The sequence below is a fragment of the Canis lupus genome, chromosome 2 (genome assembly GCF_003254725.2).
Source record: "Canis lupus dingo isolate Sandy chromosome 2, ASM325472v2, whole genome shotgun sequence".
Taxonomy (NCBI): Eukaryota; Metazoa; Chordata; class Mammalia; order Carnivora; family Canidae; genus Canis; species Canis lupus.
The window spans coordinates 46,821,424-46,844,256 of record NC_064244.1 but is presented as its reverse complement, the minus strand read 5'-3'; the positions used below and the strand labels follow the sequence as shown (position 1 = coordinate 46,844,256).

At 45.4% G+C, this 22,833-nt stretch overlaps 1 long non-coding RNA gene across 4 annotated transcripts in view; it reads left to right on the top strand.

Annotated features, from left to right (window-relative positions):
• The window catches only part of LOC112660027 (uncharacterized), a 34,135-nt gene extending 14,197 nt beyond the window's left edge, over positions 1-19,938 (top strand). Inside the window, exons 2-8 of one of the 4 annotated variants that reach the window (XR_004813512.2) lie at positions 5,995-7,629; positions 7,873-7,914; positions 8,671-8,788; positions 9,247-9,336; positions 9,861-10,032; positions 11,050-11,207; positions 19,124-19,937. This is a non-coding gene — a long non-coding RNA (uncharacterized LOC112660027). Of the gene's footprint in view, positions 1-5,994; positions 7,915-8,670; positions 8,789-9,246; positions 9,337-9,860; positions 10,033-11,049; positions 11,208-19,123 lie in introns of all 4 variants that reach the window. The other 3 variants (XR_003136648.3, XR_003136649.3, XR_003136650.3) reach the window with 3 other exon arrangements.
• Positions 19,939-22,833: the final 2,895 nt, after the last annotated feature.

Below are 22,833 nucleotides of genomic sequence, written 5' to 3'. Positions count from 1 at the left end.
CATTATAGCCAATATGCTATTTCAGGAGAGGGTAGGAAGAAGCAACACCCCGTAAATCTGCTTCTTTCTGTGCTCAACTTACCAAGAGTACATCCTGCCACCTACTCATGTCAAAGTCCTCACGGGTCCTGGCTTACAGGCCTCATTTTCTCTCAACCACTCACTGTTGAGTTGTGAGATACCCTGTTCCCTCCATGTTTCAAAGACCACTCTGAGGGAAAGAAAACTGGGAAATCAGCAAAAAATGTATTGGTCCAGTCTGCACCAGTTAGCTGGAAAAAAAAAACAAAACTGTTGCCACGTAAAAATCTTCTGCAGTATCCTGCATTATGCTCTTGTCTTTGAACCACTTTGGTTGAAACTGCTTTTTCTTCCATTGTTTTTATTGTAATTTCATCGTGCAAAACCCTCCCTCTGATTTCACTGGAGTCTTGTGCAGAGTGAAGTATAGCCTCTCTGTCCTGTGATGAGATGGAAATCGTTATCCTTGCCCCCACGACACCAGAGGAAAATGGGAACTGCACTTGTATAATCATCATTGTACAGACCACATAAGAGAGGTACAGAATCGCTTCCTTTTTAGAGGATTTAATTAAAATCATTACTTAAAAATAAGTCTTGTGACAACATCATGATTGGGCTATTTTCAAACTAGAGAACACCTATGAGAATTCTGGGATCCATGAGAAAAGTGTCTCTTCTTAGCTCCTACATGTGTGTTTGCAGAACTCAAAAGTGGAAAGGACTCTGTTAATCTTCTGTTATGGGCTACACTGATTATTTTACGGTTGTCTAAAAAGGGGAGGCATATTGGAATAATTTAATATTTTGTAATATTTTAGAGGGTCATTATAAGACATTCTCTTTTACTCAGTAAGGATTAAATAACCAAGTCTATGTTTTTTATTGCTGATTTCTACGATTAAAGCAAGTACATATAAGCTGAGCTGATTGCAATATAAAGAATTATTCTCTTGGGTCCTACTTGTATTCATTCTCTTTCTACATTTTAAAAACCCATTCATCAATTACTCTGCAGTAGTACCAGGACTTAGCATGCGCATATTATCTTCTCATATTCCATCGCGGTCTTCCAAAATCACGCGTGTGCATGTGGGTATGTACACACCCGCCCACACTCACAAACACATACACACACATGCAGGCACTTATAATGGCATCCAAACATATTTACCCATAATTACATTCTAGGCGCTTTATCGAACAGATATTTTTGCATTCATTTGTGGAAGCTGAAAAGAATCCATGCTAATGTTTGGAGTCTTAAAGCAAACTGTAATCTTATAAACAGTGAGGTGAACCTCAGAGGCAGTAGTCTTTTGATATGCAGCATAAGTGAAACGCTGCATAATATAAAATGATGGCGCTATTAATCCTACGGCACTGGTGGTGCCCAGCCCCCCCCCCCTTCGCTATTGATACCAACACCATTGTCTCTGGCTTTAAACTTCATCAGTATGCAAACGGAGTGTCACTATGATGGGTGGTAACTTGGTTGGATGCACTTTCTACATTTCTGGCAAATGAGTATAATTATTTTCAGAGCTGCGGGCAACTCATGCATGTTTTATCCTCCATCTGGACCAGCACGGTACACAATAGTGATAAAAGATGATTTTCCCCCTTGGATGTTCACAGGCCATCATCGACACAGTCCTGATGAAATGGCCATGTATCCCCTAGCAGTTCTATATCTGCCACAGCTTGACAACAAAATTATTTCCCCATAGTACTAAAACACTTCAAATATTCAAGCCCTCTGTGCATATATTTGTGTTTTGAAGCATTCAGCGTTAACATAATGTGGTAATTTATAAACTGACAAATTAACTATGCAGAAATCACAGAGAGGCCTTATGAGGTCTGCAAAGCAGCAGAAAAGAAAGCAGAAGCTTTTTGCGCTCTGTAATAATAATAATCCTATCAACTGTCGCAGATTGCCCGGCCTCCCATTGTTAGAGCCGCTCGCTCTAAAGCCTGCTTACTGTAGGTGATTCTGCCCCAGCCGCCGCGCCTCCAACCTCGCCAACCAGGAGGCTCGGCTGGGGTTCCATGTGCCATCCTCCTCTGGGGTCCGGGGCTCGTGGAGGGGGGGGGAAGGGGGCACCAATAAAAAAAAAATGCAAGTTGCCCATATTGATTACTTGGAGCCAGAAATGGTTGTGTGGGATGGAATTTGGGGAGGGTGAGATTTGCCTTCAAGACAGGAAGGGATTTTAGGACTGGCAAAAATCAATAACAGCAAAACTGAGATTATGCATGTGAGAGTACGATCGGCCTTCTTTGTTTCGTGCTTATAAAATCATTTTAATGATTAAAATCCATCATCTTGCTAGCCCGCTTAGCAAGCCCTGGCGATCCTCGCAGACCTACTATTGATCCTTAGACAGGCAGCTGAATGGAGGCAGCATTCATCAAAGGACGCAAAAGAGTGCATTTTCACTTTTATTGTATTAGCTTAATTCTCTTTCAGATGGACTAAAGACTAATTTTGCGAGACCAAGGGGAGAGTCTGCGGATCTTCTGCTGCCCCCATCTGTTTAACACGTAGATTCTTAGAAGGCAGAACAAATTTTTTTAGAGGCAAGAAAGTATTCACAAATTCTTTGTAAACGCACAGAACATTCCTTCACGATATGCCCAACCAGCCTCTCCTCCTTCCTTCTCCACTACGCCCAGCTCTCCACCCCACCGCCCCCAGTCACTGCACACGCGCGCGCACACACACACACACACACACACACACCGTCCTTTAAATGGTATGTACCATGCTACGAGGCCTACCAAACATCAGACACTCTTTATCAGCAGTTGTGCCAGGGTCTCCATGGCAACAGTATAATAGATTTGCCCTTAGTCAATCCCAGAGGCCACATTGAAGCGCAATGCAAAATTTGCTGGGGCCTGAATTCCTTTCAAGCCATGGCTCATGTGTCAGGAAACAAGTCAATGCACAGACAGCGCAGTGCTGAAAGATGGAGAGGAACCTTTTCTCTCCACTGCTGTTTGCTCACAGTGACATTCAGAAGCTCCAGCCCTTCTAGATTGCGTTGCTGTCTTGTTTTCTAGTTATTAATTCACTTCTTTGCGTGGAGAAGAGAGTGGGGGAGGGGAGCGCCATGCTTTGCAATACTAAACCACCAATGAAAGTGCAAAGCAAGCTGCATAAAAACGCAGCGTGCATCTCAGCCTCCCAGGTGATAGAGGATTCAAGATGGCTGAAGCCCACCAAGGCCTTGGGCGCAGCTCTGGGGGGTTGGAGGCACCACCCCCACTCCCCGTGTGGAGCGGGGCCCAGCAGCCCACACAACCTCCTTGACCCACCCTGGAGTGGTATTTTGTGAGACTCGAGCAACCTTCCCCAGGGAAGGAGGGACAGAAGAGTGGACACATGCCCTTGTCCCAAAGCCAATCTCCGCAGGCAGCGACAATTCCCGGGAGCTCACACCTGAAGTTACACTGTGGCTAAAACAAGCACAGCTTCAAAGTTAAACAATCATTTGTTTCAGGTTTATTTTAATCATTAGCTTTGGGACTTACAAGATGATTACTTTGTGGGTTAATTATTTTCTGTGCTTGGCTTTCCAAACCTAATTGCTCAACTTCATTATTGTACATCGCGATCCATAGCCGGTTCCTAAAATTACCTGTCCAAATATTTTCCCTCTTGATTCTCCCGGAGAATTTGCTATTTTTCTCCCTGACTTGGAACTTTGCAGAAATGACTTGGTTGGCAGACACTTGTGTGATTTTGAACACTGAACTAGAGACACTACGGGCCTGTGAAAAGACTCCATCGGTGATAGGATTTGAAAGAAGACTCTTAAGGGGCTTTGCCCAGATGAAGCCTGATTAACTTCAGGGCAGTGGTTCTCACACCTTAACATGCATCAAAAGCACCTGGAGAGTGGTTATAACAATTTCTGGAGCCCTGGTGCCAGAGATCGGGAGTCTCAGGGGCAGGGCCCAGGAGTCAGCATTCCCAGCAAAGTCACAGATGATGCCAGAGCTGCTGGTCCAAGGACCGTGCTTTGGGAACCAGAGCTTTTGGCCAATCTCCATAAGTAAAAAGTTCCTCAACCTCACACTTGAAGTTTGAGTGTTTACCATAACTTTGACTTCAATACTCTTCTAGAAGGGCATTACCTGTCATCCTAGCATGATTACCCCCTTCTCCAGAGGATCAGACCCCCGGTTTCACCCAGCACCTGGGAGACAGGGAGGATGAAAGCAATGGGGAAGAAAAAAATCACCAGGAGATCGGGATATATCCTCAGGCCTAACAACATGCCTGCCACACATTAGGGCTTGATCGGTACTTTGTTTGAATGAATGAATACATGAGTGAGTAAATATGATAGAATTTCAAGGCTTCCATACTTCAGGAAAGAGATCTGACGTCCAGGATCAGATGCTCTGTGTTTTATTTATATTGAAATAAAGTCAAATGTCATACATCTGTTTTTAAAAGTGGCATATGAATTTTTGTGGAGGGAGATTAAATAGTACTTTAAAATCTTCTAGGAAGCTGGAGCCTTAGGGATGAATCATTGTAGGAAGCAAAATCCTTTTATAATTAAAAACATTACTCTCTAATTTATATAGTTTCATAAGTTTGGGTTTTCTTCAAGTGGGAAACATTGCATTTTCATGTCAAGAATCACCAACTTTGCTTCTTACTGCACAAAAGGGTGTATTGCTGCCTGATGTTTTCCACTCAGAATCATCATTTATTTCATTTCCAATTCCTGCTGATTTGACCCTGAAATCTGGGTCATTCTAACAAATAACCAAATAATATTATTAGTTTCAACAGCAACAAAATGTGGAGTCGATAATACATACCACTGACATAAGATGATTCCGCTCCCTTTGACCAGAGTATGGTTACCTGTGCTAAGTGAGCCCTGTGCTAGAGAATGACACCTGTGCGGGGGGCGGGGGGGGGGGGGGGGCGGAGGTAAAGTGTGAATTACAGTATGTGCCTTGCGAATTACCTCATCTACCATGAATTCACGATAAGACAGTGGAGGTATTTTCCACCGTGCCTTATGTTAAGTCTTCAGTCCTGAGTTTTTTTCTTCCCAGAACAAGGCCAAGGGCAGGGAAGTGAGCAGCCTCTGAGGCTGGGAGCCTACCGGGCCCCTCCGCCCATCCAGTAGGCAAGGTGCAGTGGGAACAAAAAGCACAGATTTCTCTCTCCCACCGCGCCCCTTGCTTTAGTCCTCGAATAGTATCATCCCCCACGGGCTGGTGAGAAAGAAAATTCTCTTAAAATAAATCCAGATATGCAGAATTGTAGAACTGTTAAACTAGATCTTTGAGAGGGTGGCTCTCGATGCCTCCTTTTGCCAGAGAAGGGAGATCCCAAGATCATGCAAGTAGGTGGTGCCAGAGATGGGGCGTGAGCCCAGTTGCCTACACTCTTGACAGATGTCCCAGGACACCTACTCCAGGCTTTGCCCTCCCTGGAGGGGAGCCCATCACACGGCTTGAGTGGACGTCCCCTCCCACACTCCCCACCTGCCACAGGCTCCCTGGAAGGGAACGTGAATGCAGAGTGCTATCAACAACTTTCAATTCCACAAATATTTATTGAGCACCTGCTGTGTGCCGGGTGCTGCACCACACTCTGACAACACCCGGATGAAAGGACACAGCATTTTATTACAAGGTGGTTACAAGCAGGTAAGTCTATTTTTCATCACCTTACAATAGCTGTCTCCTCTGTGATACTTTGCAAACTGGTGTATGCCCCAGTATGCCTGGAGCCACGGGTTCCACTGGTTGTTACCTCCTGACGTTTCCATTTTCCTTGATTGTAATTACATTATCTCCTTGATTTTATGACATAGATTTTTTTCTAATTCGCGCTTTAAGCTTTGGAAGTGTGGACGGACGCCTCTGACACTCAAAGTATGCATTCAGTTGATGTTGCCCTCTTTCTTTCTTTGTTCTTTCTTTTTTTTTCAGATACAGATTGAGCTTCATCTTCGAATGAGATCTTCGAATTGAGGAGAGCAAGGAACTTAAGTTGTTGTTTTTAACGTTGAGTATTTTAGGTCACTGCACAATGCATCAGTGTTTAAAAGGAACGCCGATACTTCAGCAAAGGCCCTCCTCTGTGGAAGGTGCTTCCAGGTTCTGCCTCCAGAGTCCCCTGTATTTGGACTTTTAGCTCCTCTGCCCCTGCAGACACTTCAGGGGAAACAGAGAAGCCCTGGTTTAGACGAGGCCGTGTTTTAAGTGCCAAAGTGAGGACAGGAAGACATCTGCGGGACAAACCTGGTGCTGAGCATTCCAGTCGGACCCTGGCCCTGAAAAACCATGAGACCACCGCTTCCAGATGAACTCACTCATTTTCATTTTCTAACCATTGCTCCCCCCGAGGAAAGCTGGCCTACCATTGCCTGCTCTCTTGTGTTTTTCCACCTTGCCCCTTGCCTCGGTTCTTTGTGAGCAACGCAAACTTTGGACCTGCCTCGTCTCACTGTCCTGCTCGGCCACCTGTCCAGCCCTGTGTTGGGCAGTAATGACCAGCAGACCGTGGCTTTCTCGCCGAGTGGAGCCGACGCTCTGTGGACCATTGTTTGTGGGGCCACACTGCTGTCCCCCTCGCTGCCCCTATAGGACACTCATCAACAGCTGTGAGAGGCTTGCCATCCTGGCCCATAGAAAAGGCAGGCCTGGAAAGGCTTCTCAGAGCATCAGTTCAGAGGTCCTGCAACCAGCCAGACAATACCCGATTATTCAACGGGCTCCAATTCATTTTCCTCTGCTCCTCCCCCACCGTTACCCTTGAGAGAAAACTAATTTGCAGAAAAATAGCCCCTGCCAGCTAACTTCTCCTCCTAAATGTATGATGACCCCCGAACTCTAGTCTCCGTGGGTACTTGTTCTCAGAGCAAATGCGCAGAGTTCTGAAAAGCAGGCTTCTCCTTTAAAGACCTCCCTCCCCCGTCTTAGTCGGGGAGATGCTTTCTTTTCTTTTTATTCTTTGCTTCTCTTTTTAACACGTGTGCTGAAATTGGCACTTTCTCTTAGCAGTTCACCCCCTTCCCGGGATGAATGCGGGCGGCGATGGCGAAGTGGGCACAATTTTTCCAGTCCCTGCACTAGGCGACCCCGTGGGTGATGGATTCTATGGACCAGCCCCACCTTCCATATCACTATTTAGCGGAGCGCTGGGTCCTGGTGATGCATGGTGGCATCGGAGCGCCCTCCACAAGCCGGGGCGCCCGCCTCCGCTGTTGTCTGAGTAAATAATGGGGCTAATGGCATTTGGTGCAAATGAGACTCCTATGGAACCCACAGTGCGGGCTGATCCTCTTCTTATTTTTCTTTGTCAAGAGCCTGCTTCGGCAGGCAGCGTGGCCTGCCCTCGCCGTCTGGGGGAGGAGGAGGCAAGGTCTCCCGGAGTTCAGGATTTTGTAACTAATATTGAACACCAGCGAGAATGGATGCCAAGGTCGGGTTAAGAATAAAGAAAATTGATTTGGAGGTCAGGGTCACCATGCGAAAGGCCCCGAATGCTGCCAAAATATTTTCCTTATGCTGTTTTTGTTATGGAAAAGACCAGGCCTGCTTAAGGAGGCGAAGAGGTGGGAGGTGAGTGAGGCTGGAGAGAGACAGTCTGAGGGACAGGAGGGCAATCAGAGCTCTAGGATTTACGGGGCGTGGGTCCCCAAGTTTAATTTGCCTGGCGTTTGCCCCCCTAGCAGAGACGCGTGGATGGATAAACACTGATGATCATGTTGTCCCCCCCGCAGAACCGGGCAGTGCTGTACTCTCTCTCTCAACCTCTCTCTCTCTCTCTCTCTCTATCTCTCCCTCATTCCCTCTTTCCTGCAGCAAAGAAGCTGGAGACAAATTCCTCCAGTTGTATTTGCAGGGGTAAGCTCTTTCATACATCACTGTGATTCCACTTTTCGCCCATGCTTACAACATACCTGCACCGCAGGGCTGTATATTTAAGCAAAATCCCGTTATTATTGGAGCTCTGACCCGATTTTGTTTCTATATTCTGAAGTAGAAAAGACTCCGGTGGCATGAAATTAGCAACACATTCTGCTCGTGTGTTAATTGTGTGAGAGTTTTTGGCAGGAGAATCTCTTAGCACTACCCGGAATTTATTTTTTATTTAAATTTGGTAGTGATTTCATATTGTGTTTAAAGAAAGGTACCACGGCTTAAAACACTTGGGATTTACTGTATGTTCAGAAAAAGAAAAAAAATCTGCCTAATGCAGCGGTGCAGAAGGAATTATGTAATTTTTTTCACTTAGCAGGGAAGCTGCTAGCATTAGATTTCTAATTCATTACAAGAAATTGGCATTCCCAGGAGTGGTTTGGGTTGGCCTTGGACCCCCGTACAGTATCCGAATGCAGTTGTATCTGGCCAGTAGCAGATCACCTGCTCTGATAAAAGCAAAAACACACGAAAAAGAGAAAGTCCAAATCTCCCAGGACAGAGTGGCTACTTTTCTCTAATGGATTCCACTTCTGAGTTCTCCCGAAGACCAAAGGGGACATTGTATGACCATGGTTGCCCCCAGGAACACGAGGAGGGGGAGCGATTCCCAGAAAGGGGAAGGGTGGGCAGACAGGCCAACAGATGTGTCCCACTAAAGAGAATGGACTCTTATCTTAGGGGCAGAAGGCAGCTCTGGAAGAGGAAGAAGTTAAGATAATGATCACTGAGGACTTACTCTCTACCAGCTATTGTATTGGCTGACATATGTCATCTCATTACCCCGGCCACATACTAGGTACGTGATTCTCTGCTCCTGGCCTCCTGCCCACCTCCCTCTCCACACACTCCCCTCCTTGCCCATCACCACCACACCACTGCCGACCGAAAGGCTCTGCGCTGCCCTGGCTGGCTATGAGTTCCTGCTTGTCCTTCGATCACTGTGTGGCTCAGTCTAGTAGTTCAAAGCCAGACAGACAAGGGTTCTTCTCCATGGCACTATTGATTCTGTAACAAGTCCTTCTCCAGAATAAAAGCATGGCCTGGATTTGATTTGTGGTGTGGAGTAGAAAGACATAGACCAGGACTCCAATTCCAGCTTCCTCGGGTTGATGATCTAATCTGTAGTTCTGGGTTTTTGCATCTGAGAGACGGACAGACTTTGGGCCAGGATTAAGGAAGGTAATGGATGCAAAGCTCTCAGTTCTGGGGCTGGTCCGTGGCCTCCTCAGGTCCTTTTGTATCCTGACCTCACAGGCATGGCAGTCACACCTACTGACCCCACATTGGAGACCAGACACCATACCAAGCTAGGCAGAAACAGAGACATCCCCAGACCTATGCCAGGTACGTACTGTGGTGTACGTACCACCCTTCATATAACCCTCACATAACCTGGAAAGGGCTGTATGACCATCCTCCTCGAAACCATGCCTTGATGAGCAGAGCCAGAATTTCACCTGGTTTGTCTGATGCCAAAGACTCTTAACTCAGTGGTTCTCAGAGCGGGCAACATGGAAAGCTTTTAAAACATTGATACACAGACCCCGGAGCCCAGACCAATGGGATGAAGGTAGGATTGAGTATCTGTTACCTTTAAAAGTCACCTGAGGAATCTAATCTGATGGCCAGTGAGCTATGAAAGCATTGTCTTAATTACACTCGACCACCTACCTTATCTACCACTGGCCGTTCACACAAACTAGGGCGTCTGAACTAAGAGAGGAATTTCAAATGCTGGCTGCTCACTAATAATTAGACTAGTATTCACCACTTAAGAGAGGTCTACTGTGGCACAGACACTTTATGCTACCTTGACTCTCATAGCAACCATGCAGGAATGAAATGTGGTCAATTCTCCTGGTTCACAGAACTTACGTAAATAAGTTAGTACCTGGTACAAACAAGCCATCAGTAAATAGTACCGCTGACATCATCACCATCACCACCATCATCATCAACTCTTGACTCCTCATCGCAGCCTCCAGACCCGTCTAGTCTGTCCCCTCACCATCTTGGGGATGTTTGTGCACCTTACCACCGGTAGGCTGCCCCTTATCCTGAATGCCCATCATCTCTCACTTGCACAGCTGTGGCAGGCTTCTAAAACTCCCTGCCTCTAAGCCCATCCTCCTCTAACCCATTTTTGACCAAAAAGCCAGGGTGATCTTTTTAAAACACAAATATCTAACCTTTCCTGGCTGTAAAATGGTGATAACTCTCAAGCCACTGTGTAAGGTTTGGTAGGCTGAGCCCTTTGTAAAAGCACCCAGGGAAGGGGCAGGTGGGTGCCGAATCTTCTCCTTGTTCCCTTTGCCCAGCCACCCTCCTCCTCCCCACTGGAGACTGTATTAGCCCTGAGATCAGGGTGCTTTTTGTGATTTATGTGCCGTGTGTGTGTGTGTGTGTGTGTGTGTGTGTGTGTGTGAGAGAGAGAGAGAGAGAGAGAGAGAGAGAGGGAGAGAGAGAGAGAGAGAGAGAGAGAATGCCTTCATTTCAGGAGACGGGCATGTGCTTTTCTAATTCACATAAAGGTTTTGTAGTAACAGCAACTGCCCTGAAGTTGAACCTACTTCACTGAGTTATTATGCTAGACAAATGTGAAAATTTAAATAAAATGGAGGTTCCCTATGGGAGTTGAAATTTGAACCCTGGCTGTCAGTCTCTAAAGCTACTATCCTAACCCCTGTTGTTCCCTGGAATACAGAGAAGGGATGCTCTGGGGGGGGGGGGGGGGGGGCGGTCTACAGATAGGAAATTCTCTGGGCTTTCTGCAGGCTTTCTGGGAGAGAAGTAGGCCAGCCAGGCCAACCACCTCGTTCCCCTTGCCCATATCACCTAGGAAGGTCTTCACTTCCTTTGACCTTCAAGTAAATGTTGTAAAACTTTGGATGAGAACGTTTTTCTTAGGAGAGGGGAATTTAGGGGACAAGGTTATGCTTGGCATCTGACCTCTGTTTCAAGTAGATTTATTCCAGGCTACCTATTTGATAGGTGAGGTGTAGAGATAAAGAAAATGAGATTTTAATGTGATAATATGTCACTATTCTTCTTTATCAGATCATTGCATTTGCTGGCCCTTGGAGTGAATACTTGGCACAGTGTTTTGGACCCAGAACACCCTTAAAAATAATCTACTCCAGTGGGTGGCATCCAAGAGCCCCTTAAGGATGAGGGTCTTCACATGACCTTTTAATATCTCTGAGCTTATATGTGTGGTAAGTTGGCATGGACTCACTAAAACATCCACTTCTTTGTCATTGACTAAAACTTTAGTAATTTAATATGTTAAAGCTGTGGACATCTCATGCTAAGTTCTGGCTAGGAGTTATGTCTTCCATTGATAAAAAATGAAAATGAAATCACTCTGATCTAAAAATATCCCACTTGGAGCCCCTGGCATAGTCCTGCTTCCTAGACCAGGGTTTAGCTCCACCACACCAAACTGTCATTCTCTTGACCTTAAGATCAGTGATGAATTTTGTTGAATAATTAGTTTCTAATCAGGCAGCTTGAATTTCAATACTTTTTTTTTTTCAAATTTCATTTTAAAGGAAACTTTAAGCTACTGTAAAGTGAAAGCCAGATCACTTAGCATCAAAATGGAAATACTGTGTCTAAATGCAGGACACTAAATACTGTGGAAACAAAGCACTGTACCCCAACTCCGGCTAACTACAGTTGCTTACTGGGGATCTTACCCTGATGCCTAGTCACTCGTCAAAAGAAGGGTGGGGGAGAGGAGGCCATATTGAAACGCTGTTAAGGAAAAAGTGGTCCTAACCAAGGCTTTCTCTAGACTTTTTATGGAGATGCAATAGAAAAGGGAATACTTTTCTCACAAAAACTATTTCATGTTCCTGATGCCTTTACCCCCAAGGAAGAAATTCCAGGTTGCAGAGGTGGAAAAAGAAGTCAGAAATGGAGCCTCTGGCACCATCCACTGTCATCCCCTTTCCAGTCTGACCAAAGACTCACTCTCTTTTCCTCTTGGATGAACCATCTCTACATTTTCTTCTCCAGAGCCCACTGATCCCTTTTTTCTCATTTGTTCTCCCACCCCTTTCAGGGCCCTGTGTCTACTTTGCTAGGTCTCAAGCCATGGGGTTCCTAGCAGGCTGGAGATGGGGCTTTGGGTCTTGGAGACAGAAAAATAAAGAGTGGTGGAGGCAGAGAGCTGGTGGTGGTGCTGGGTGGAGCCCACTGTTCTCAATCAGGTCTGATATTCCTGCTTAATAGTCCAGGCTTGTTTAGTTCTTCTCCCCATTTCCACTGTACAACTGAGCCTCACCACTAACTCTGACACTGATGAAGCCCTGCTATAGCCCCTTTCTCCCTTTGCCCCCCTTTTCTGTGACCCTACTTCTCCACAACAAGCAGGATGCTCTCATCCTGTCCCCTCTAGCCTTTACTTTGTCCTTCCTTCCTGAAGCACTCATAAATTGCAATACTACTTTGGCATTCAGTGATGTAGGCTAGGGAGATTATTTAAGTGCCCAACATTTTCTGTCCTGTTCACTACACTACCTCAGTGAATTTTGGAAATTTAACCATCAGAAACCAAAGAGAATGGTGTTATAGCTACCAGCTTCCTTGTTACCTAAATTTCTCAATTATTTACTTCTGCTCTTGTGTCCTTTGTATTTTGTCTATGCTGCAAAGCCCTGATTATCTAAACTCTGGGAAATGAACTAGGGGTGGTGGAAGGGGAGGTGGGCGGGGGGTGGGGGTGACTGGGTGGCGGGCACTGAGGTGGGCACTTGATGGGATGAGCACTGGGTGTTATTCTGTATGTTGGCAAATTGAACACCAATAAAAAAAAATTTATTTAAAAAAAAAGAATTTGAAGGAGACGGCAAACATTCAGTCCCTAATGCATACAGTTAAATAGTTAATAAATTGCATTTATTATTTAAAAATAAATAAATAAATAAAACTCTTTTATCCAGAAACTCTGTTTCACAACCTGAAATGAGGTTGTGCTATTGGACGTGTTTTATTTACTTTGAAAACTGTCTAGCTCACCTGAACCCCTGCTTGTCTGACTTCATTCAATGCCTGTCTAGATTCTTCAGATCATCAGGGCCCTGGGGAGCCCCAGTCCATTTTCTTATTGTTTAACCTCTGCTGCAGAGCAACTCTGATTTCAGGCTTACTTTGTATGATGGAGACACGTGCCATGTTATCTGAATCCCACAGTTGTTCCACTAGCTTTGTTCTTGCATACTTTTAAAACCCACACTAAAAACATAAGAATTGGACTCTTTGAAACTTCTTTTGTATTCTGAGACAAGATAGCCAAAGGGAAAGGATTCTGTCCTGCATTTAGACACCCGTATTCTTGGATTGGTTCTACAGTTGACTGTATAACTTAAAACAAGTCCCTGAATTCCCATGTATTGCCGTTTCTCAATCAGCCAGTATGGATGTATAGTATCTAAGCTTCCTTATTAGATGATGTTCTGTCAATAACAGAGAGTATAGCTTTAGAAAAGTTTATAGGGGACTATCATTTTATACTTAATCTAGAGAAAAAGTCCTTAATACTTATTTTCATAATATCTCATATTTGGCAATAGTAAGGTTAAGAAGTGTTAATGGAAAACCGGCATCAGATTGAGGTTTTCTCTGGAAAAAATCAACATTTCCAGCAAATGAGCACCCTCACTCTGCTTGAACATTTCCCATAACAGAAAGATCACTACTACCTTTAAAGTTTCCATTATTGAACTCTTAGTTAGATCTTACTTTCTCACATAAAGCAAAAAAAATCTCTTTGGGAAATTTTCATCTGCTTGTCCTATTGCAATTCAATTTTTCAACCATTTACCAAACACCTCCTATGTGCAAAGTCCTGTGACAGTCATCTGGGGTTACAAAGATTAAGTCAGCTTGGTTCCTGCACTCAAGATCTTTGCAAATATTCTACAAATGAAAGGTTGAATATGGTGTTAGATATTTTAAAACAGAGATACTCCATTACTAGCTAAGATGTAGTAATAGAGACCTTCCTATCTGGAACAACCAAAATGATGAACAAAATTTGTGCAACAGTAATTTTTAAAACACTGGATATTTGGCAACCAAAACCAGTGATTCCCAAGAGATAGGAAACAAACAATTGCCCCTATAAAAGCTAACTGCTTTGAGGGACTTTTCAGGCCCTTGTGCAGGGGTGGGAATTCTAGGCACAGGAGTCCGGTGGATTCCCTGAGAGAAAACAGGGTTGATTCTTGGAGACCAAGGCAGCTAGAGTTTGCAGAACAGGCTACGGAAGAGGAGAGAGCTGCACAGAATAAGAGTATCAGACATCTACAGAGCCCCCCCCCTTGGATATTTAGCAGAGTATTGATCAAGGAATGCATATGAGTAAGCTACCCAATGAGGAAGTTACCACCCAGAAAAATTAGAGGGAGCAGGACCATGAATAGTGCCTGTTTCTACCAACCAGACTAAAAAGGCTCATAATTCATAGGGCATATACTCAGAAGGGTAATTCATAGGGTAGAGTACTCAGAAGGTTTTTTTTCCTCAGTACTGAAAAATAATTCACCCTAGACTAAACACAGTTCTGGTTCCACCTAACAAATCTTAAAAACAAGAACCAAAAGGGAGCAAACTGTTTACAAGCAATTTAACTGCATCCCAGAACAAAGCTCAAGAATATTTATAGGAATATAAAAATAGCCAGAACCCAGCAAAGTAAAATGCACAAAGTATGGCATCCAGTAAAAAATTACCAGTTATGCAAGGAGGCAGGAAAATATGATCAATAATGAGGGCAAATAACAATCAATCAAAACCAGTCCAGAACTTACATAGATGTTAGAATTAACAGACAAGGACATTCAAACAATTATTAAAACTGTACTACAGGTAGTCAACTAGTGAAGTACAAACATGGGAGATATTTAAAAGACCCAAGATGAACTTCTACTGATGAAAGCTATAATTTCTGAGGTTAAAAATTACACCAAATTACGGATTGGATATTGTTAGAAAAAAAACTTTAGAGAACTCTAGTAAATAGCAGTAGACACTCTTTCTAATTAAACACAGAGAGAAAAAAGAATGGGAAAAAAAGGAGACTCACTGCTCTTTGGGACAACTTTAAGCAGTCCAACAACCACATAACTGCGGTCTGCAAGGGAGTAGATGGAGTGTGGAGAAAGAATTAAAGCCCAAGCATAGGAAACATAAAGCAAACTATACCAACAAACATCATAAAGAAATTATTCAAACCAATGATAAAGAGGAAATCTCAAAAGCAGTCATAGAAAAATGATATTATGTACAGAGGAACAATAGCAAAAGAATGGCAGTGGCTTCTCAACAGAAATAATGCCAATGAGGTAACAATGAGCAATATCTGTAATGATGAACAACTGTCAACCTAGAATTCTATACCCAGTGAAAATACCTTTCAGAAATGAAGACTAAATAAAGACTTTTTAGACACACAAGAGAAGAAAGACTTTGTCACTGGGAGATTCATGCTACAAGAAATGTTAAACAAAGTCCTTCAGGCAGAAGAAAAAATAACAGATCTACACAAAGGAATGAAGAGCCCTGGAAAGGATAAGTAGATAAGACATTTAAAAATTAACTAAAGCTGTCTAAAAGATAACTGGCTGTTTAAATAGCAATGAAAACTAATGTAAAGGAAAGTTGATTATATATATATAAACATATATATGAAATGTATGACAAAAATAGTGTGAAGCCCTAGAGGGGAGAAATGGATGTATCCTATTATAAGGTTCTTAAGCTATGTGTGAAGTACAATGTAACAAAACAATAAGTTTTAGCTAAGAAGACAATGAAGGAGATCAAACAGAATCATAAAAAAATACTCAACCTAAAAGAAGGGCAGAAATAGAGAATAGAAGATAGGAAAAAATAGATATTGTCATCCACTCTGGTCTCAAGGCAAAAACTCTATATCCCTTTCCAGAATAAAACACATAAGGTTCCCCTTATGTGGAAATGCTGCCAAGATCTTATCTGAAGCAAGTGCTTCACAAAGTGATGCTTGTCCTCCCCAAGGTCTGACCTTGCCCTGCTCTTATTACCAATAACTGGAGTCAGGTCTAAGCACAGCCTGATTCAGGAATAGGATGCTCACTCATTGTACACTTGCTCATTTGCAAGACCTGGCAAATAGGTATTGGCAGAAACCAGCAAAACACTCATAGAAGCACACATTGAGAGGGTGAGACAATGGAGGCCTGAAGATGAAGGTGAATGGGAAGAATTCATTGAGATGGGAGCATTCTTCCTTGACTCAGGACCTAACATCCTGGCAAAAACATCAGGATCCAGTCATAATGCATTGCCAGCACGACTCTTTAAAGCTTGGCTGTAGCAATGGATTACAGTAAATAAGATAGAGTTGCTAGAATGAACTTGGAAGACTATCAAGGAAGGGCCAAGGGGCAGGGGATGGATTTATTAGTGAGATCAGAGAAGTCTCCACCTGTTTCTAGTCCCCAAGAAATCCCAAAGGCCATTGCCTTGGCCAAAGCAGTAAGAAATGCAGTGATGAAAAAAGCACCGGTAACTCCAATAGTGCCTGTCCCCTGCACCCTGGAGTTGATAGGAAGAAATGATGCCATAAGTCTAAGCAACTTGGCATCAGTAAGAATGATAGAGTTCTAGAATGTCATGTTATATGAACACAAGAGCTGGAAGATGCTTTGACCCTTAGACACCTATGGCAGTGGCTGAAAGACCAGCGTGTTCCCAGTGATGAGAGAGACTAAGATAGTACCTGACTTGTAGAACTGCGAAAAGAAACTGTGAGCTGGCACAAGCACACCTCAAAGCATATCCCATAGGTCCACAGACCCTCGTGGTAGTTATTCCCCTGTTTCTCAAGTGCATTATTTGGATGAACAAAGTAGCTGATGGTATCCTTCTACTGGTTTCCTGAACTACAGGGTAAGAGCCATTAAGTGGGAAGGGCCAAGTGGAAGCCTCTGAAACTATCCATCCCCAATCCCACCAGCCAAGGAAGTAAACCCAAGTCAAACACTGCATCCTGAAAGAGAATTAATGCCACTCTTAAAGTACATGGGGATGATATTCTCTATCATACCCATGTTAGCTAATTCACCTGTATGGCCCTTGAAAACATAAACTAACAGATCGTGAGGGATGATAGTTGGACTACCATCAACCACCACAGGGTAGCACCAGTCTCAGTTGCTGAGCAATAGATGATATTTTTACTAAAACAGATCAACACAGCCTCTGGCATTCCGTATGTTGTTACTGATCTGATGAACATATTCTTTTTAACCTATCATCAATAACCAGGATCAAAAGTCAGTCTCATTTAAGTGGGAAGGACATCAGTACACATTCATAGTCTTGCTTGAGGCTATGTGAAGTCTCTCGTGCAATGGCAAAGTAGTCTGCAGGGGTCTTCACTGCCTTAATATGTGGGACACTATCCTGATGACATCATACAAATTTAACCCTCTAAACAGAGATCGCAAGTCCTGTGTCAGAGAAATAAAACCCCACAAAGATACTCCAAGCTGCAACATCACTGACATTTTTCAGGAGTCCAGTGATCTGAGGCGTGCTGCTATACCATCTTTGAGGTAAAGGACAGGATGTTAAATCTTATACCTTACTCCCGTCTTCTACTGCTGCATAATAAGCCACAACAAAACCTAATGATGTACAACAACTACCATGTTATTATGGTCACTGGTTCTGAGGGTCAGAATTTTGGAATGTCTTGTTTCAACTTCTCGATTTTTGCCAGCTTTTCTAAATTGGGGTTCCACAGAAGAATTAAGCCCTGATGCCCTCAGACATCCATTTGTATATAACGAACTAATTTCCCTCTTGTGCATCTAGAATGGTACTTGGGAGAATGGGAAAAAAAAAATAGTCACTCAACCGCTTTTCTTGTGTGGCGCAGATGAGGAACCTCAGTTGAGAAAGGCTGGCTGGAGCTTTAAGTGGGGAAACTCCCACAGCTGAGGGTGACACAAACTGGACTAGAATCTTACGGAATCATCTTCACCTATATTTCTAGTGCCTAGGCTGGGGCACTTGAAGGCTAGGCTCAGGAAGGACCATGAGGTGGAGCACCAACACATGGCCTCACCATGTGGGTGTTCCAACTGTGTTCCAACTGTGATTTCTTCACAGTGTGGCAGCTTCAGGGTAGTTGGAAGAGCAAGTGTCCTAGTGAACAAGGGAGACAGCCATTTATGACATAGCCTCTGAAGTCACAGAATGTGTCTTCTGTTGTCTTCTCTAACTTGAAATAGTAAAAACCCTACCCAGATTCCAGAAGAGAAAACATGGACCTTGTCTCTTGATGGCAGAAGTGTCAAAGAATTTTGAGGTGCTTTAAAGCCACTAAAAATCTTTAGAAATTAGAAGCAGCATATGTCACTCTTGGGAATACTGCTCTAATTCATTTATTGGGTGACCTGGAAGGCTGCCAGTTTTGACTGTCAGAGCAAAATCTGCAGCAGATCTTGCCATAAGTGGCCCTGCCACTCAGGCCATATGACAAGTAGATCTAATGGTGTTATCTGCTGTGAATAAAGATGTGGTGTGTGTGTAGTCTCTGCCAAGCCCATAGATCCTTGAGTTCCAGAACTAGACTTTCCTTCTGCAGTAAAAAACTAAAACCCATTTGAAAAGCAGCTCCTGAGCCCTCATAGAGATGGATCTTCTGATCATGGGACACCAAGTGACCATGCAACCAGAACTGCTCATTATGAGCTGGGTAGTATTAGACAGACAAAGTCAGACAGGCACAGCAGCAGTACATCATACAGTGGAAATGGTTCACTCGAGACTGGGCCAGAAGGGATCCAGAGGACACAAGGAAGTTCCATCTGCCTCAGATTCCTGTGTTATCTATCTCTTGCTCAGTTCACACCTAAGGCCTTATAATTCCCTACAGCCAATCAATGAAGAAAACAAAACAAAACAAAACAAAACTTAGACCTAGTTCATAGATGGGTTGTCTTGACAAGTTAGTGCCAGCAATAATTGGACCACCGTACTAGAGCCCTGTGCAGAGTGGCCCTGAGGAATAGTGAAGGTCACTCCTCCCAACGAGCAGAGCTGTGAACAATGCACTTGCTCCTTCACTTTACAGGTGGGGGAAGCTGTCTGAGTTCCGGGTATATCTAGACCCACAGGCCATGGCAAATGGCTTGCTGGTTGGGTTGGAAACCTCAAAGGTTTGAAGTCTGGAGACAAGAGACCATGGAGAAAATCATGCAGATGGACCTATGCTACCAGGCACAGAGCACCTGGATCTCCAATTCAAATCCAGGCCCACCAGAGCACCTCCCCTACAAGGGTGGCACTGAACCACTAAGTGGAAAGATGTCCTGAGGATGCCAGCCAGCCTCTCTCCCTAGCCCCTTTGGGACTTGCATGACAGAGGGGACACAGGTCAGAGAGAGAGCATCTGCATGGCCCCAACAGTATGAGTGCCATCTCACCACGACCAGTCTAGCAACCACTGTACTGAATCACTGGAACTGCCATATTGGTCACTAGAGAGACTGGCAAGGAACTCTCCATATGGCAGATGGTCCTTGAGGAAACCAGCCAGTCACTTGGAGGTAGGTTTTTTCCATCAGACACCCTCTATCCTCGAAGGACCACTGACTCAGCCTTACCAGAAATGGATATGGGTTTGCCTTCCCTGACCCAGTGTCTCTGCCAACACTACCATCGACTCAACCATTCTGATGTATGTACACATCTAGATGTTTGAGGAGTTAACATCCCTGGGACAACCCTTGACTGATTGGTGCCAGGAGCCAGGAAGTGATCCATCCTCACTTTCTCTCCTTGAGAGGATGGATGGTCTTCAAATGTCCAAGGAGCTTGGAGCCCCTTTGACCCCACCAGGAACCAGCTCAATAAACACCTTGGATTGACTTCCTTTCCGTCTTGTTTGACATCTTTTATTCCCCCTCAATCCTGGGGCCTGTGTTTCCCAAATCAACCACCTCCATCACCCTCCTGTCTCAGGTTTTGCTTTCTGAGAGAACCCAGGCTAAGACACTATCCCAGACTTCACAAAACATTATTTTCCCGTGAAGTGAGATGTCCATGTGCTGTAATTCAAGCAATCTATACTCACATGGACAACAAGGTGCTTTTTTATTTGTTTGCTAGCTTGCTTGCTTGTTTTCGGGTAAGAAAAAAAAATTGAAGAGCCCAAAATATCAGGCTTCTGCTTAGGTTATGGTAGATTCTAGTTGTGGATGCAATGCCCATCACTGGTCTGTAGGTAGGCTGTGCGGGTGAGCCCTGCACAGGGGGCTTGGCTGGGGAGTGGGTGGACCTTCCCTCACCAAGCAGAGTCCTGGCACAGGCTGCCATCTGCCCAGAGGAAGGGGGCCTGCTTGCAATGCCCAAAAGGAACTGGTGGCTCATTAAGTACTGTACCTGCGAGGTGCTTCCAAGGAAGCCACATTCCCTATACACCAGAAAATCATCCTATAGACCAGCAACGTGGGGTCTTTCGATTCGTGTTGGTGGCACAGCTTCTCTTGTGGGTGGTAACTGATCATATTTCACTGTAAAAGGAAAGATGAAGCTGATGAAAAATCTAGTTATAAATCCTCTAAGAGGAAGCCATGAAAGAGATGCAGGTAAGCTTGTTTCCAAGAAATGAACCAAAGAGCAGGAGGGATTGTGGGACGTATGGCCCAGGCTTTAAGAACTGGTGAATTCCAGTCTGAGCTCTTTCAGTTACCTCAACATTTGGTGCTGGCTTTTCCTCATGGCCCTCCCTGACTGCTCCTGACCCTTCTCAGGTGAGTGGTTAAACTGACGGCAGTGCCCCTGACATCTTCTGTCCAAGGAGGGAGCCTGTCCGCATCCTCTCCGTCAGCCCAGGGCAGGGAGCTGAACTGGAATGCATAGTTGCCATGGCTCTCCAGCATGCACATTTTGGAAACTGAGGACACCCCCCCCGCCCCCGCCCCGGGTGGACCTGGACCCTCAGATTCTCACAACTCTGCTCTTTCTTCTGATTTCCAGGAATGTGAGACTGCGAAGCAGCCACTCACTCACCCCTATCTGCCGGATGCCTGCTGTCAGGGCGGAGGTGGGGGGTGGGGGGTGGGGGGGGTCCACACACCTGCAGGAAGTGAGCCAGGAGGAAGTGAGATTTGAAAGGTGGATGAGATTTCTGCAGACTGCAGACTGTTACCTGCACGGTGGCGAGAGTGTCCCGAAATGTGAGGGACTTGTTTTGCATCTTGCACAGGCAGAGAGTGTGGACCCACTTCAAACCCAAGAAGGTGATCCCCTCGGCTTCAGAGCGGCAGGGAGGGAAAGAGTGGCCCTTTTGTGTCACACTGGAACCCCACTTCCTGGTCAGAGTCCCAGCTCTGCTGCTTATCAGCTCTGTGACTTGAGGCAACTACTCTAACATCTCTGTGCCTCAGTTTCCTTATGTGGGAACTAACGACATTGCGATGTGCCCAACCCGGTTCAGAACTCTTGACTCATACATGTACTCACGTCTTCCTCCTAATGATCCCTTGAACCATACACTATTCTTGTCCCCATTTTACAGAGGAGAAGAGAGTCACACAGCTGGGGAATGGCAGGGGCAGGACTCAAACCCAACAGTCTGCTCCACGGTGCTGCTCTTAGCCACTGGATTAGGAGGCAAACATCACCTCCCTCACAGGGTTCGCTGAGGGATGGAAGTGAGTTCATCAGGAGGAGGGCTGAGAGCACACTGTGCTGGCCGCCTGCCCCATAAGTGTGAGGCGTTGCTATCCTGCTGTGGGCTGGGGCGTAGAGCTGGGACAGCAGGGGCCAGCCTGGGACAGTGGGGGTGATGTGGGTCTACTTTTCCCCGGCAGTGGGGGCAACGGGGAGAGATGCACAACTCTCTCTCTCTCTCTTTCTCTCTCTGGAACAGTCCAGAAAGAATTTCCATGCTCCCTTCGGGCCAGGTGACCTGTGATCCCATCCCCATGCTCCTGAAGCTCTGAGCACAAGCAGAAAAACCAGGTCACTCACCTCCTAGTGCCCCAACAGGCTCTTGCTTTCCGTTCCAGAGGAGACATCCCTTCTCTTCAGGGGGCTGCCACTGGGGCCTCCACCCCCTGCGTGGGCCAGGCGTCCCCATCACCAGACCCGCTTCCTCCCTCCTCTGCCCCATCTGTGTGCACTGACCCCTGTGAACTGTTCTCCTTGACTCCCTCCTTCCTGTTGGGCTCGGGCAACGGGAGGCAGCAGCAGGGAAAAAAAGAAGGCAGGAGAAAAGGGGTCAGAGTATTTCCTCCCTGCTTCCCCGGTATCTGACAGGGGCTGTGACCCTTGGCCACGGCAGCTTCTGCCGAGGGGATCCCTCCTCCACAGCACCTGCCCCTGGGCTCCGGGGAGTGGCTTCCCGCTGCTCCTAGGGGTGCCCCCACCCCTCTCTGCTGCCCTTCCCCATTCCACACCCCTGCCAACTATGCCTTAACTCATGCTCCGCCTTTCCACCGGTGGGTCCAACTCAGGTCCCAGCCAGGCCCACGGCTGCTACACTCACACGCAAGGGGATCGCTCTACCCAGGAAGGCCAAGGTTAGGGCCTTACTTGTCCCATTGTCATCCCCAAAGCTAAGCCGATTGAAAATGTTGACTTGTCAATATTGAGTAACATTAAAATTTCAAAATGATCGATGAGCATAAGGAAACAAATACCACGCACACTCTCAGCACACAGAAGCACCGTGTAGCACGCACAGTTTTCCTTATCACAAAGGGATCATCCGGCATTGTTTTACTGGCTCAAACATATTGTGAATAATTTTCTTGCCCAGGAAATATACGTCAGGGG